This window comes from Pocillopora verrucosa, chromosome 8 (genome assembly GCF_036669915.1).
Source record: "Pocillopora verrucosa isolate sample1 chromosome 8, ASM3666991v2, whole genome shotgun sequence".
Taxonomy (NCBI): domain Eukaryota; kingdom Metazoa; phylum Cnidaria; class Anthozoa; order Scleractinia; family Pocilloporidae; genus Pocillopora; species Pocillopora verrucosa.
Window position 1 is genome coordinate 17,732,144 of NC_089319.1, and position 14,687 is coordinate 17,746,830.

Below are 14,687 nucleotides of genomic sequence, written 5' to 3' on the forward strand. Positions count from 1 at the left end.
CATTTAGAACTAAGTTATATTTTACGTCCTAATTACAAATCTAAATTATTTTTTAATATTTACAAAATTCCAGTTACAAAGTTAGGTCATACCTAAAACTAAGGCGATTAAAATAGGAGTTCTTCACTCGATTTGCGTTTAAGTTTGCCGGTGACAAGGTTTGTGTTACTCTGGGCTCAATTTACTAATTCAAAATAATAGCTTTTAAGTGCCGCTCAACTTATCTGCTCCCCACCAATCTAATTTCGGTAAAGAAGGTTCAATGTTAACATTTTTATCTCAGTCTTGTTGAAGGAATCGCCGAATTTTTTTAACCTTCATTAATTATACCGGCATCATGCTCCATGTTCTGACTTCAGCATTTATCTGCCCAAAACTATGCCGCCATAATTTATCTGACCCTAACAAAAGCAATAAAATGTATACCTTTTATTAGTTTATTCCAATAATAACATGAGTTCTGTTGCGATCTCTTATTTAAATCTTGCTAAACTTGTGTCATAATAACACGTTTCGATGACAGGCCTTCAAATTATTAATTTGAAAGAAGGCAACTTGATCACCAATTCGTTGTGGTATTACTTAGTGGACACCGGAAGCAAGAGAAACGCGCATTGGGAAAAGTTCCAGGGTCGCAAGCGAAGAGTGAACACGGAATTTTTTTAGCGGAAGTCGAATTCTACAGTTACCATCTAATTTACAAGTAACTTGAACACAAGGTAGTCACAAAAAACCCTCAACCATGAAATGATAAATAAAAACCCCAATTTTCCAGCATTTTGAGAAATGAAAATATAGCGACAGGTAAATATTAATTAGGGAAGGCGATTTGAAATTAATTATCTAAGGGTGTAGGTGGGTGCTTTTCAATGAGGAGACGAGACAAGATGTAATTTCTTCTTAGAAAAATAAGGACATGAATATCAACTAAAAATAGAATTATGATGTAATTGTTTTGAGTTCGAAGGACAAAACACGCGAAATTTCTGCGAAATAAAGAATAAAATGTCTGAAATTTTTACGAATATCATGCAAACATAACGAAAATATTTCACACAGACAGAAGAAGAGAAGCCTATTGGAGATATTCCTTGCACAAAAGAGCATAAAGTTTAATAATATCCGGACTTTGTTTCGAAATGAAGCCTGCGCCGATGGGAATCTGAATAAAAATAGTTCAAATGTCGGTATAACAGATCGAGATATAACTGTCCATAAGAGGACTTTTCAAGGTGTGAAGTGGTCGGTAACTGTAAAGAATCAAGACTTGCTATTAACATTTACTATTATGACCGCTTTAATAGTAACGCCTGTTTCCAAGAAAGGATGAACACATATGCAAAACGGAAGAGTTAGGCCAATCGCATATCGCTCTAAAATTAAAGTTGAAAATTATGCGAACTTTAACTGATGTACTACAGCAACAATAATTAAATATAAGCTGTTTCTCTAAGATGCGGGTAAAGTCGTATTGAGTGAGTAAGCCAGATATTTTAAGTCGTATAATTTTGTAAGATAAAAGTTTTATTTTGGCGGAACAAAAAATAAAACAATTTTTTTCGGTAATGTCAAAATTTAAAGTTCATTTGTGCATGTTAAGTTGCATGTCTTTATTTGTGGGCGCTATGCTAGCGTCATTACTACGAGGTCTTCCGGTGACCGAGCAGGTGCAAAGGAAGAACTCTCAATGGTCCTATCCGTGTTTTTAAAATTATTTGTCCGTTATTTGTGGCGAGAACAAACGATCTGTCTTTAAAAAGCCATTCACTCAAATTGTTTATTAATAGCATCCAATAGGATTTGAGTAACATAGTGAACGTACGATTGAAACCTAAACCGCTGTGCTTACATTTAAAAGTGATCGATCGTATTGATGTATATTTAGTCCCTCGGCGATCACCTAACAGTTGAAGCCCTACTTAGCAAACTCTCATTTCAAAAGACGATTATCAATCACAATGGAGTTACCAAAGCAAGAGGCCGAAGAACTTCAAAGCAAGGAACAAGAGGATGATTTTTCAGAGAAGCCCAGAAAAGTTCGATGGTCACTCGAGCTGGAAGAGGTACACTATTTTGTTCCATTGCCGCAAAAGAAAGACAGCCGATGGAAGAAGACTATTAAGTGCATCAAAGAAAAGGCGCTTGATTGGAAACACAACCCACTCATGATACTTGGAGACCTACATGATCGTAATAACTTGCACCTTCTTCACAATGGTCTTGTATTTCTGACAAGAAAGGTGAACAACCGTTCAGATAAGGTGGATTGTGAAGACATCCACGACATCAACAAATACTGGGATGAATTGTTTGAACTGTATTCAACGCGCGAAGTGGTGTCTTGCGACGAAAATGACAGGCGGAACTCCAAGTTCGCCTGAAAACGTTGCTGGTTGAAGGCGTATGAATTGAGAATTTATGAAAGTTGTGACTAAGCAAACCTTGCGAAGCTGACGTTTGGCTTTTGTGGAAAAGAAGAAAAAAAAGGAGAAGAAGTATTTTAATCGAGAAACTGAACAGAAACTTTGTTCAAAAAAAGACGTCAGTGTCAGTGTTTTGAATGTCACGAAGAACTGCACGTGACAGAAATTGAACGTTTGAATTTTTAACATGAACGCCCTCAGGAGGTTTTCAAACGGCTTTCGGTCTGCAAAAAAGGATCGATAAAAATATCATTACGTTAAGTAAAGAACACGTCGAGAGCTGAAAATAAGAGAGTTGAAAAAAGACCGTTTAGGTTTTTTTCGAAAAGATGTTCCGCTAATTATTATTTTTTTTATATATATTTGTAACACGTACTTAAATATCTCAGTTCGAATATTTTGAAAATGTAATCTCTGTTGCTTAACAACCGCAGTGATATGCAATTCTTCTCGTGGTTTACCCAAATACTCCCATGTAAAAACTGAACTTTTCGAAATGAAAATAAATCTTGGGATTTTTTTAATCTTGCAGTGTTATATAGTTACTAGAGAATTTATAATACAGAATTTTAAAATTTGTTTATGTTGCAAACATCTCCAGCCAAGAGAAGTACGTTACATATGCAATCATAAACTGTTTTCAAATCCCCATTTCTTTGTCTAATTGATGAAAATGGCCCCTGAAGTTTCACACAGCTTTCAATGAGTTTGTTTTGATTAAAGAAGAAAATAAATAACATGTTTTTTAAACTTTGAACCCTAGTGAATATGCCCTAAATTTCAAAACATCCCTGGAGTCAAAACATTATAAGCGAAACTAACAGCAGAGTTTGTTAGCTTACACCGTTTGAGCGTAAGCCGGGCAGTAAACTGCCGCCGGTATTTTCAAGCCTTACAGCATCAACAAGCCTAGAACAACATTTAAGGATTATCATTTTTTTAATTTCAATCTCAAAAAACATCTCTCCGGCTGCCTAACTGTTGAGGAAATTTAAGTTTTTTTTTATATGTTATTAAAACTGTTTTGTCGGTCACGCACAATTCTGCGATCGTATGTTTTGTAACTATATTTTCATACCGTCGACCAATTTTATCATTTCATAAGCAGCTTCTATTCTGCTGTCTTAACCATTAATTTCATCGGTTATTTCGTTGGAAAAGAATAGTGAAAAGTTTCTTGAAAAGTAGCTCGAAAACAAAGTCGGTTGTTGTATCTCAGTCGATTATGAAGAACTCCGTGAAAATTTCTTCTCGATCTTACCGCCTATCGTAAATGAAGAAAACTGGAATTAATTATGGAATTCAACAGTGTAGCCATAAACACATAAATTCTGAGTGGAAAAATTAGCACATGAAGAAATTTTCCTCGGCAAGAAATGGTGAGGTTTAGTATAGCCTGCACGTGCATTAATCGAAAAAGGCACGTGATTGAAAATTCAGTTTTACTGTTGCTGTAATTAAGACCAGCTAAAGAATTTAAGATGCACCCATAAAACTCGAGGCAACGTCGAAATTGAAATTCATTTCATGCTACATTAAAATTTTTTGCAAATTTGCACATTACCAAAGTGGTTCGAATTTGTTTGTATGAACCGATGAACCGACCAAACTTTCGTAGCAGTGTTTACGGCCTAACGTCAGTATTTTTCGTGATAAAAACAAAGGCAAATTTTCAAAGAAAGTTATACAAAACTTGAAAAATTTTACAATATTTAGGGGATTTGTACCTGCCTTGATATGTTGTTTTCCTGACATTAATTAATTTAATCATTACGAATAAAACTTTTCGGAACTGTCAGTTAGGGTGAAAAAAGAGTAAACACACTTTAATCAAACTGAATCTGTTTTAGATCGTAAGTGAGAAGGGCGCAGATGATCATTTTAATTCAAACCTTAATCGAACCAAAATCTTCCCCAGTCGTAAGCTTGTGGTCTTGCATAACGGGGTGGGGCTAGTGGGCTATATATATATTTTTTTTCAAAATTTTACCCTCTGAAAAGTATATTCAAACGCAAATGCACCTCAACTTTTTAATTATCTTTTGTGACTTTCTGGTTTTCAACTAATTAATTTGAGGCTCTCTCGTAGAATGTCTCAACACCGCTATTTTGGATGTTTTCATTGTTATTATGTTTTTTTTAAGAAAAAAGAAAAAAAAAAAAGCAAGATTAAAACGATAGATATTATATCGTAAAGGAATCGGCGCATCTTACATTGCCCGAGTTTCAAACCACCGTTTATTTCCAAAAACATCTTTCCTTGTAATTACCTTTTACTTGTTGCCGAAAAAATGGAATGAGTCGGCCATAAGAGTCAATTTTTATGCAGACTTATTTTTAAATGTTAATTTCACCATACAGAGGAAATTGTTAATTGAAGTCACAAATGCGAAGCAAGTGACATTTTCATCCTAACAATTTTTTTTTCCTTTTTATTCATTAAGTCTTGAATTTGCAGCGGGGAACTTTTCCGCCACTGACATTTATTTGTGTGTTACTCGTCTCAAAACTATTTTTTAAGCGCGATTTGCAATCATCACAAGTTACGTAAGTGCCAGGTTGTGATGAACTCAACCGTTCACGTGCAAGATGCAGAAGTTACATAACTGCTACAGCTCCTGTCCTCCTAACAAAACGGCCGCCACGCCAAAACGAATTTTTAAATGAAAAAAAATACGTTATCCTGAAAAAAAGATAAGACAAAATTTGTATCTTGATTCCTATCGGGCACATCTTAGTATCAGTATGAAGCGACAGAAGAGAAATATTGAGAATTAATTTGTTTTCGAGGTCATTTTCTTTTTAATATGAGAAAATGATGTGCTCGCTTTCAAGAAACTGATCCATCGAGAATTTACTTGAGACAGTAAGCGTTCACGTGCCGAACATCAAAGCCATTTTAATATCCTGAAATTAATGGATTGAGTCTGCTACTGATCGTGATATACGGAAAAAGGAAGCGAGTCACCTTGACGCGAATTGACAAACAGACAATAACTATCTGAGAAACAGCCCAGAATTTTTAATCCTTGCAAGGGAAATCAATTTAACTAATATTGCATAATAGTGTTTCGTGAATAGCTGTCGGTCACACTACCATATGCGAGATACTTAAGAGAGAAAAATATTTTTGAAATGAGTTGCAAATCATTTGAAACTCAGAGCTGGGAAGGAGAATATCTTTAACGTGAGCTGACAATGCACTTTATGACGCTTATAACTGAGACAGTTAAGGTTTGAGTGGCTTGAAGAAGGGAGTCGAAACGTGTTTAAAATGGCTATCTAAGACGATACTTTTCAATTCGATTTTCCATTTTAAAGCAATATTCGATACTTCTGTTCCTTTCTGTTAAAATATTTACCCAAATTCGGGCCGGCAAATGGACAAAAACGTACTTTACACACATAATTCAACTTTTATCTTCACTAATTTTTCCATTAATGTGCTTGTACAAAAGATCAATACATTTAGCTGGAGAAACCATCTAACTGTACGGATGTCCTAGCACTTTGTTGATGAAATCTGTCTTTGATTCTCTTTAATGCACGCAAAACTTTAGATAAAATCGCAGTTTGACGATCAGCTGGTTTCGGTCTTACGGTTATTTATACATGACTATCAAAAGCCAGATTGTTTTTACTCTGATGTTTTTCAACTCTTTTTAATTTGAAATTACCTATTTATGTGTTTGTTCGTGTTTGGCCAAATTTTCGAACGATCAAAATAAGGTATTGCGTAATTTTAGCTTCAAGTACCAGTGACACTTCTCTGTCCACTTTTCCGTGTATCTATCACGCCTGACCAACAACCAACAATAATTGATAGACTGAAAATGTCAAAAAAGGTTGTTCTTTTACTTCGCACAAAATCCAAGCGCACACTTAAGTCTGCTATGAAAGAGCAAAGTTCAATTGATTTGTTTTACCAAAAGGCATTAACGTGAACCATTAACATCATTGAGTCTGAACCAAACAGCTACTTCTCCCGTAAAATGAAACCAAATATCTTGTTTGACACCTTTGTTATAAACCATGATGTATGGCTGAATGTTTTTGCATAAAATAGAAAAAAATATATATATAAAATGCCTTTTAGCGTAGGAAGTTTTCCAAATGGTGAAGATGACAAAGGAAAAAAATTTTGGACAAACCTGAATTTTTCCCAAATATTAAACCAAATTGTCAAAGGCGGCTGGTTTGACGACAATTATATAAACACGTGTGCTTTTCTGGTGAGAGCCAAACTACACCTTGCAGATAGATGTTCACTGGGCCAGCTTCACTCACCAATTTATAATGCTCTACTTGTATCATTTTCATCAGTTTTATTATCAAAAAAATCGTGTTCTTGGAACGTGAAGACGCCTCATGCAACGAGCACACAGTTCCTGTTATGTAACGATCAGCTCTCACGTAATCTTCTCTTTAAATTATATTTGTTGTTTCCACTACCGTCAATTACCTGAGGGTGGCTATTTTGAATCTCCGTCAAGCCACACATACTTCGATTTGTTTATGCTTTGAAGAAATCTATCGTTTCTGAAAGCAAATCAACCTCCTACTGGTAAATCACGAATGTCTCCGGTACAGTTGACTTTTCGAAGGGAAATTCTCATCATTCATTACCGATGAGTCATTTAGAAATTAGCCAGTTGAAACCAAGCTTAATTGAAAATCAGGAAGATTATAACTTTGTCGAAAATCGATCTGTAAAACACCGCACGAGACCAAATTTATCAACAAAACATTCACCCTCTGATTGCGGGAAAGACCCAAAACTTCTTTGATGTACCTCATTGTCTAACATTCTACTAAAGGTTAACCGCAAAGGAATTGTAAATGTCTACGAGCTCTTCGTAATGAAGAGTCTCCAAACCTCTTTCAATTATTGGCTATTAAAAATTTAAGAGTGCAGCTGCAACTCTCCATTACATAACTGTATGACCACTCGTGAGGAGGCACGTGCCCTTAATTAGATACTGCAGTTATATAACTGCTGCTATTTCTGTATCAGTGTACCTTTCAAAGCGAACACCTCACCCAAAATAAAACCAGATACTTCCACCATATTTCCAGAAAGCGTACCCTAGAAGGAAACCGAGTGAAAGAAAAATTCACCGTTAAATAAGTAGCTTAAAGAGAAGTACTACCTGATGTTGCAAAGCATGTTCACGTGCAAAGACGCGTGCCAGATATCGAACTTGGTCTCATTATTATTATTGAAAATTAAATTTGTTATACCATTTTGTAGGTTGCTTTCGTCGCTAAATATATCAATTTAAAAATAATTTCACTAGCACCAAAATATCCTGAAGCTTTAGGCCTCGGTCACGTAGACATACACTCTTTTTGAAATAAAACATGATCGCAACAACATTTACAAACATTCTTTATTCTTGAACATTCTCAGAGTCTGACTTTTCAGGCATGTGTAAGGAAGACGGATTGGGTGCTAAGGAACGTAATTTGAAAAATGTACTGTCGGGCAAACAATTTTAAGAACGCCTTTGGGGTTTCTAGTAATTAAGAGTGGAAGAAAAGTGCTACAGGCGCAGTAAAATGCTTTAGAAGTACAGGTAAAAAAATATTTTACTAGCCCCTCCTGTATAATTACTAAATAGACCAACGACAGCATGGAACCTACCGTAATGATTCGATTTAGCACCCTCGTTCTGTATAAGCACTTCCCTCGAGTTTTTTTTTTTTTTTTTTTGGTGAAGCCACCCTATTCTAATAAGCGCCCCTACTAAGTAAGCGCCCCTACTGAGTGAGCGCCCCTAAAACAAAAGCGCCCCTATTCCAACAAGTGGCCTTACTCAAGTTTCAGTGATAGCACTGCTAGAATACATGTACATCATCAGATCAACCGTAGTTCAACTGTCATTAATTGCATGCTCAAGCGCTCATTACAAATTACAGAGGTCTACGTCTCAGTCTCTTAGTTATTATGTTGATATGAATGCACAGTTCCTTCAAACGAATCATCTCAACATAAAATTTTGCGATGAATGCGTGACTAGTCGTTCTAGGAAGGATTCAGTGACAACCAGTCCGTTTTCCAGCCTTCTTGATCTTCTACAAATAAACATCAAAGCTTTGTTTCCGCACTCTTCTCTTTCTCAAAAAGGGAATAAGCACCCTAAATAATTCGCCGTTTCGAATAAGCGACCTCCCTTAAGGTACCAGTGGTAAATAAGCGCCCCAGGCGCTAAGTGAAAATCGAGTCATCACAGTATTTGTTACATAAAGTTTCCCTGATATCAAAAACTGTATTAAATGAAATAAACGACAAAATAAAATTCAAGACGCAAAATACAAAATTTAGTTTATTATTCAAAGTGAAAAATACATCCAAGCATAATATTGTGCGTGAGTTACATAAAATTTACTAGACCTATCAAAAAATTAAAAGGACAAAAAATATTGCTGCTTATCCTCCTTATATGAGAATCGAATCATTACTGAACTTGTTAAATAAAACTTCCCTGATATCAAAAACTACATTAACTGAAATAAACGGAAGAACTCAAGACACAGAATACATAATTTAGTTTACTGTTTAAAGTGATAAATACATACAGGCATAATATTTTGCGTGAGTTACATAAAATATACTAAAGCTATATAAAAAAAGGAATAATATTGCTGCTTATCCCTTAAAAATTGTTAAAAATTTTCAATCTTAAAAATTGTTTGTTTATGAGTGAATAAATTACAGTTCCAATTGTAGACTAAATCTTTATTGTATATAAATTGTATAAATATATTTTTTCTTTCATTTTTTCCCGAATACTTCCGCATAAAGTGCTGTTTTGTTGTCGATATTGTTATTCATTTGTGACATTCGCACAAGCCGCCATTAAATTTCGAATGAAATTTAAAACAAATTATCAAAAGGAAAACATCAAAAACAAAACAAAAGACAAACAACCTCAAGACCTTAAATTTTACCACGTTTATATAACTGCAATAATCCTTTTAGAAACATTAATACTAGTAACGTTTACACATACATCGTGCTATTGACAATCTTCAATTGAGTGTCGAAAGTAATCCGTTTGCCTTACTTAGGTAAGTGATAAGTCCAGATAATTCGCGCCATTTTCTTAACCAATCAGATTCGACTTGGCTACTTGCGTATTCCTACGGTTAGCAGTTTTGGTTGTTTTTGCTTTGCGTTCTCTTTGGCTCTTTGTGACGTCTTCTTTTCCTCTGAATGGTTGTTGCGACAAGTATGGTTTTGATTCTACGACACTCAACTGAAATTTGCTCCATCAATGAGACCTTCTTAATAAATGGACTTTCTACGTTCTACAAATGTTCGCTATTGCTTGTGCACTGTGGGAAGACGCTAATAACACGCTAATAACTTGTGGAAGATAAAGGCCTACGTTAAGAAATAGTAATTGAGGATGTACTGAAAAAGTGAGGAGAACACAGAAGAAAATCATACGATTTGTGTGTTTCCTTTATTCTGATTTCTTCTTTTTGCTGAGGTAGGCATGAAGGTAGAAGTTTGAAAACAACAAAATCAAACTGATGCAGTACAACCACTGGGTCCACAACAGTTTCGCGCTAAAGCCACAGTCTATGCACAGAGCGGAGGTCGCGTGAATCACGATGAAAACGAACTGAAGCTGTCAAATAAAGTGATAAATAGACAGATGTATAAATATATGAGCAAATAAATGAATTCATAAACAAATAAGTAGGTTATCAGTCAAGTAGTTCGTCAGTCAGTCATCCAGGTAGTCAGTCAATCAGTCGGTTGATCAGCCGGTCAGTCAGTCAGTCAGTTTTTATCAAAAAATAAACAACTTATCCACTAAGAACCCAAAGGGAAGGGAAGGCCCCCAAGGGCTTTGGTGAATAGTGGAACATGACCATTTAGATTCACTAATGCAGGAGTATTTTCGAATGTTACAGACCTGAAATAAGGTTGATTTTAGAAATATATTTTAGGAAAGCAATTTTGAACACTGTAAGACCCTCTCAAAGAGTACCAAGCGTTCATTTCCATAATAATTGTTCCTCACCGAAAAACACGTTTGCTCTCCTGGAAAATAAAAAGCATTCAACCATCTAAAACCGACTCTTCCCTCAAAAATACGTGCCAACTTAAAGTACATGGGCCTGATTATCAGCGTTTTCATTACGAAAATAGAGGCAAATAATGCTATCATGGGACAATTGAACAAGTCCGAGAGGAGACCATAGCCGGAAGTCAACTGTGCACTTTTACAAAACGAAGGGATAACAATCAATAAATGTATAAATTTGTAGGAACGATGTCAAACTTAATTTGTCGAGCGTAATTTATGATGGTACTGTTGGGGTAAGATTTAAAAGAAATACCAGGAGCGTACTCGTATATCTTGGCTTATTCGTTACTTTCCGAACTTTGAAAACTGACCGTATCAAACAGTTTCACCCATGTCCAAGCGCTCTACTTGGTTTATTTCAGACTTTTAATGTCGCTCTAAAGAATTCGGCGGACTTTACCCCAAGAGATGTTTGAGAGACAGTCATAACTTAACGCCCAAATAGCAGTCCTAGACGAAAGAAGACAATTGGGATGTGTACTTCCATAATAAACTTAATATTTTTTCCAAATGATATAATAACTACCGATACAAAAATATAACATTTATCAATTTATAACTGCTGTATTCGTTCTTTACAAGAAGTAAATGAGAATATTTTAAATCATATATCAAATAACAAGCAACTATTTACTGAAGCGGAGGCAGCTAGAGGTGGACGTGCACCGCTAGCCCCTGACATTGAGGTAAATGCTTGTTTTAGTATGTACTAAAATAGTGAGATAACATAGCACAAAAAAGATGATTTTAACTCGTTTACTCCCGCTAAGTTTACATTATTGTCGGGCGCAAATCTCACGAGCGTAGCTTGGAGGTGGATAGCAAAGGATGTTCGGAGTTTGAGAAGCCATTCAGTGTGCACCTCCAACGCTATCCACTGCTTTAGTATGTACTAATAAATTTTATCAGTAATTTTGCGGAAATGACATCTATATAAAATCATAATAAAAAATAAATTAAGAGTAATTATACAAAAATAATATTAATAACTTAAAATAACTTAATTTTGTAACATTCTCGATTCTATACTCAACAATTAAATGTAGGTTTGTCGATCTCTATCCATCAGTAATCATATGATTTGACATTTGCAAAAGAGTACTGCCCAATTGTAAATGTAATTTGATAACTGAATTAAAGATCAATAAAAATACAGATTCAACTGATCAATAAATTCACTGTGAAAAACTAACATATATATGTTCAAATATATATTCTTCTACGCTCGATACCTAGTAACCTTCTTAAATAACTAAAATACCTTCTTAACTTTGTTTAAATATAACCTTCTTATATATTTTCCATGAAAAAAGGTTATAATAAACGGCACAGATGCGAAATGTAGTAAAGCTTCTTACGAAGTTAAACCCAGGGCTTAAATGCGGCAGTTTACGGTAGAGTTACAAAGTCTAAGTTTCAATCTTCTTTTTTACTTGCTACGTAAGCTTTGTTGTAGAAGTTGATGAAGAAGGCAAAAAGAGAGCACATGTAGCCAGTCTGTAGCCACAGAGGACCATGTGGGAATCCACAATTTTTTTGAATAGCATTGGATGTGTGTAAGATAACGCACAAGAATTGGATCTAAAACGAAAAGGAGAAATATCTTGATTAGGTATGAAACATTGGTCCCCCACAACAAGACTAGAAAATTTGCGAAAAATCAAATGCGTCGATCGTCAGGCACGATTCCTTAAGGCATTTGGAGATCAATTCAGCTATTTTTGACAGTTCTTACTAAGCTCTACAGTACAGTACATGCTACAGTATGTAGCATGTAGAAAAAAACGATAGAGTCAATTGAAAGCGACCGAGCAGTACTTTCAAATGGTACTTTATGTGTAAGGTTGTAAAAAACGTTCAGGTATTTATATGAAATCATAGAGTTTGACCATTTAATTGAAAGCGCCTGAGCACTACATTCATGTGGTACTTTAAGTTAATTTTTAGGTGTAAGGTGGTAAAAACGATCAGGTATATAAAATCATAGATTTAGACCTTTAAAAGCGACTGAGCACTACATTTTTATGTAATTTTTCTTTAAATTTACATTCATTTGTTATGTCCCTATGCCCCTATACTGTAGTACGACTGAGCACTACTTTCGAGTGGTACTTTAAGTTACTTTTTATGTGTAAGGTGGTAAAAACGATCAAGTTTGTATATAAAATCATAGATTTAGACCTTTTAATTGAAAGCGACTGAGCACTATATTTTTTTGTAATTTTTCATTAAATTTATATTCATTTGTTATGTCCCTATGTCCCTACACTGTCGTATAAACGGTCTATATGCAATGACCGTGAAGTCTTGTTTCTACTGAGAATCACACAATATTCCCCCTAATGTTGCAATGCAATAGCTATATTGACTGCAAAGTTTTTTCAGGACTTCCTAAATTTCAATGGCCTCGAAATCTTACCATGAAACGAGCGATTAAGAGATTATCATGAAAAAATTGCACATCATTTTGAAAATGAAATTCATCTGATAGCGATTCTTTGGCTTGGCTACATATCATAATCACACTGATAAAGAAACGTTCTGGAACGAATTCGACATGCCTAGATAAACTAGTAGATCTCAATGTGCACACCTGCCTACTTCTACATACCAAAATTTCATGCAAGACGATTCTATTTCCACCATGCTTAAGGTTGGTATCACATGATTGTTAAGAGTACTTCTCGACATACCAAACATACTTGGCTGCCATTTTGTTACTTTAATTATTAATTCAAATTAGAACTAAGCCACATGCTCTGAAACTTTCTCTAAACTTATCATGCACCTACTATAATCACATACTTCATAATGCATGATGCCCATTGCATAATGCACTCTTTAATGCTATCACATAAGTGTGGTTACTTATTCTGCAATCAGCTCGGCAATCAATTGCTAGTAGAAATCACAAATTTGGAGCGGTTTTCAAAATAGAAGAAATGATTCACCGTGCTCTGACCAGGAAATTAAACACAACTATCTGGGGCACTATTTACTCGGACTTTTTGTTGTCAGGTAAGACTGAATGTAAAAGTTTGCAAACAGTGCGATCAGAGAGATCAAATAAATGCCATTGAGATACAACTGGTTTCGACTGAAAGCCACCATCAAGGTACAGAGCCGTAGAGATCTCTAACAAAATGAGCATAAATTAAATCTGTTAGAGAAACAAAATCAGGAAAGAACAAATTTGTCACGCTTTGGTTGCGACGAGATACTTTAAACAGGGAGCTTGGTCTGTTAACTGGGCTGTACTACAATAAATGGATACATACAAATTGGTGAATTTTTTCAATTTTTTTTATTCAATCTTTGATGTTTGTAAAAATTCATGCATATACATTAAATGATAGCATTTCATGAAAAGACATTTTCCAAGTAAGAGGTATATTTATATATTATAAGTCAACAAACGGTGTTTATAACTTTAAACTGGTGAATAAAACCTTAGTGTGTGTCACCATTCAAATGAAAACTACTGGGCAGTACAATCACGTAGTATCTCTGTGCATTATAATCAGAAGGTAGTTGGAACTTTTAAGTCTGTAGATAAAACTCGCGTGTAAGACAATTCAAAGAACCTGACGTGCAACAGGTAACGTGCGGAGAATCTCGCGAGAGTACCGGTGGTAGTGGAGAAAAAGCCGAAAGGGATGACGTTACAGAGCCTTGGAGGAACCAAGGTGGCTATGGAATAAAGGAAAGGGGGGTTTTATACATAATCTTTACCGCGACTGTGATATTTGTACACGAGAATGCTTAAACTGATAACTGCAAACATCTCTATCGCGCGTGATACTGCAAGGAATGTCATCTTTAATCATTTGAACACCGTGTCTAAGACAAACTGACAAACAAAAAGACTTCATATTAGGGAAGCTTTTGTTTCACCAAAACACACCTTTCGCTTAGTAAATGTTCTTAGCAATGAAGCTGAGAGTAATGATTTAAACAAAGTAGATTTGCGCAGCCAATCGTTCTTTTTTAAATCTTCAAGTTCTCTGACTGTTGTTTGATAACTTAAAAATTTTACTTTTAAATAAAAAAAATTACGTACAGAAAACATCCGGCAGAGAAGTGAAAATTTAATGGAAGGGGGAAGAACAAAAACTCTTATCCACTACATTAATCACTCGGATTTTTTGTTTTTGTCGAGGTA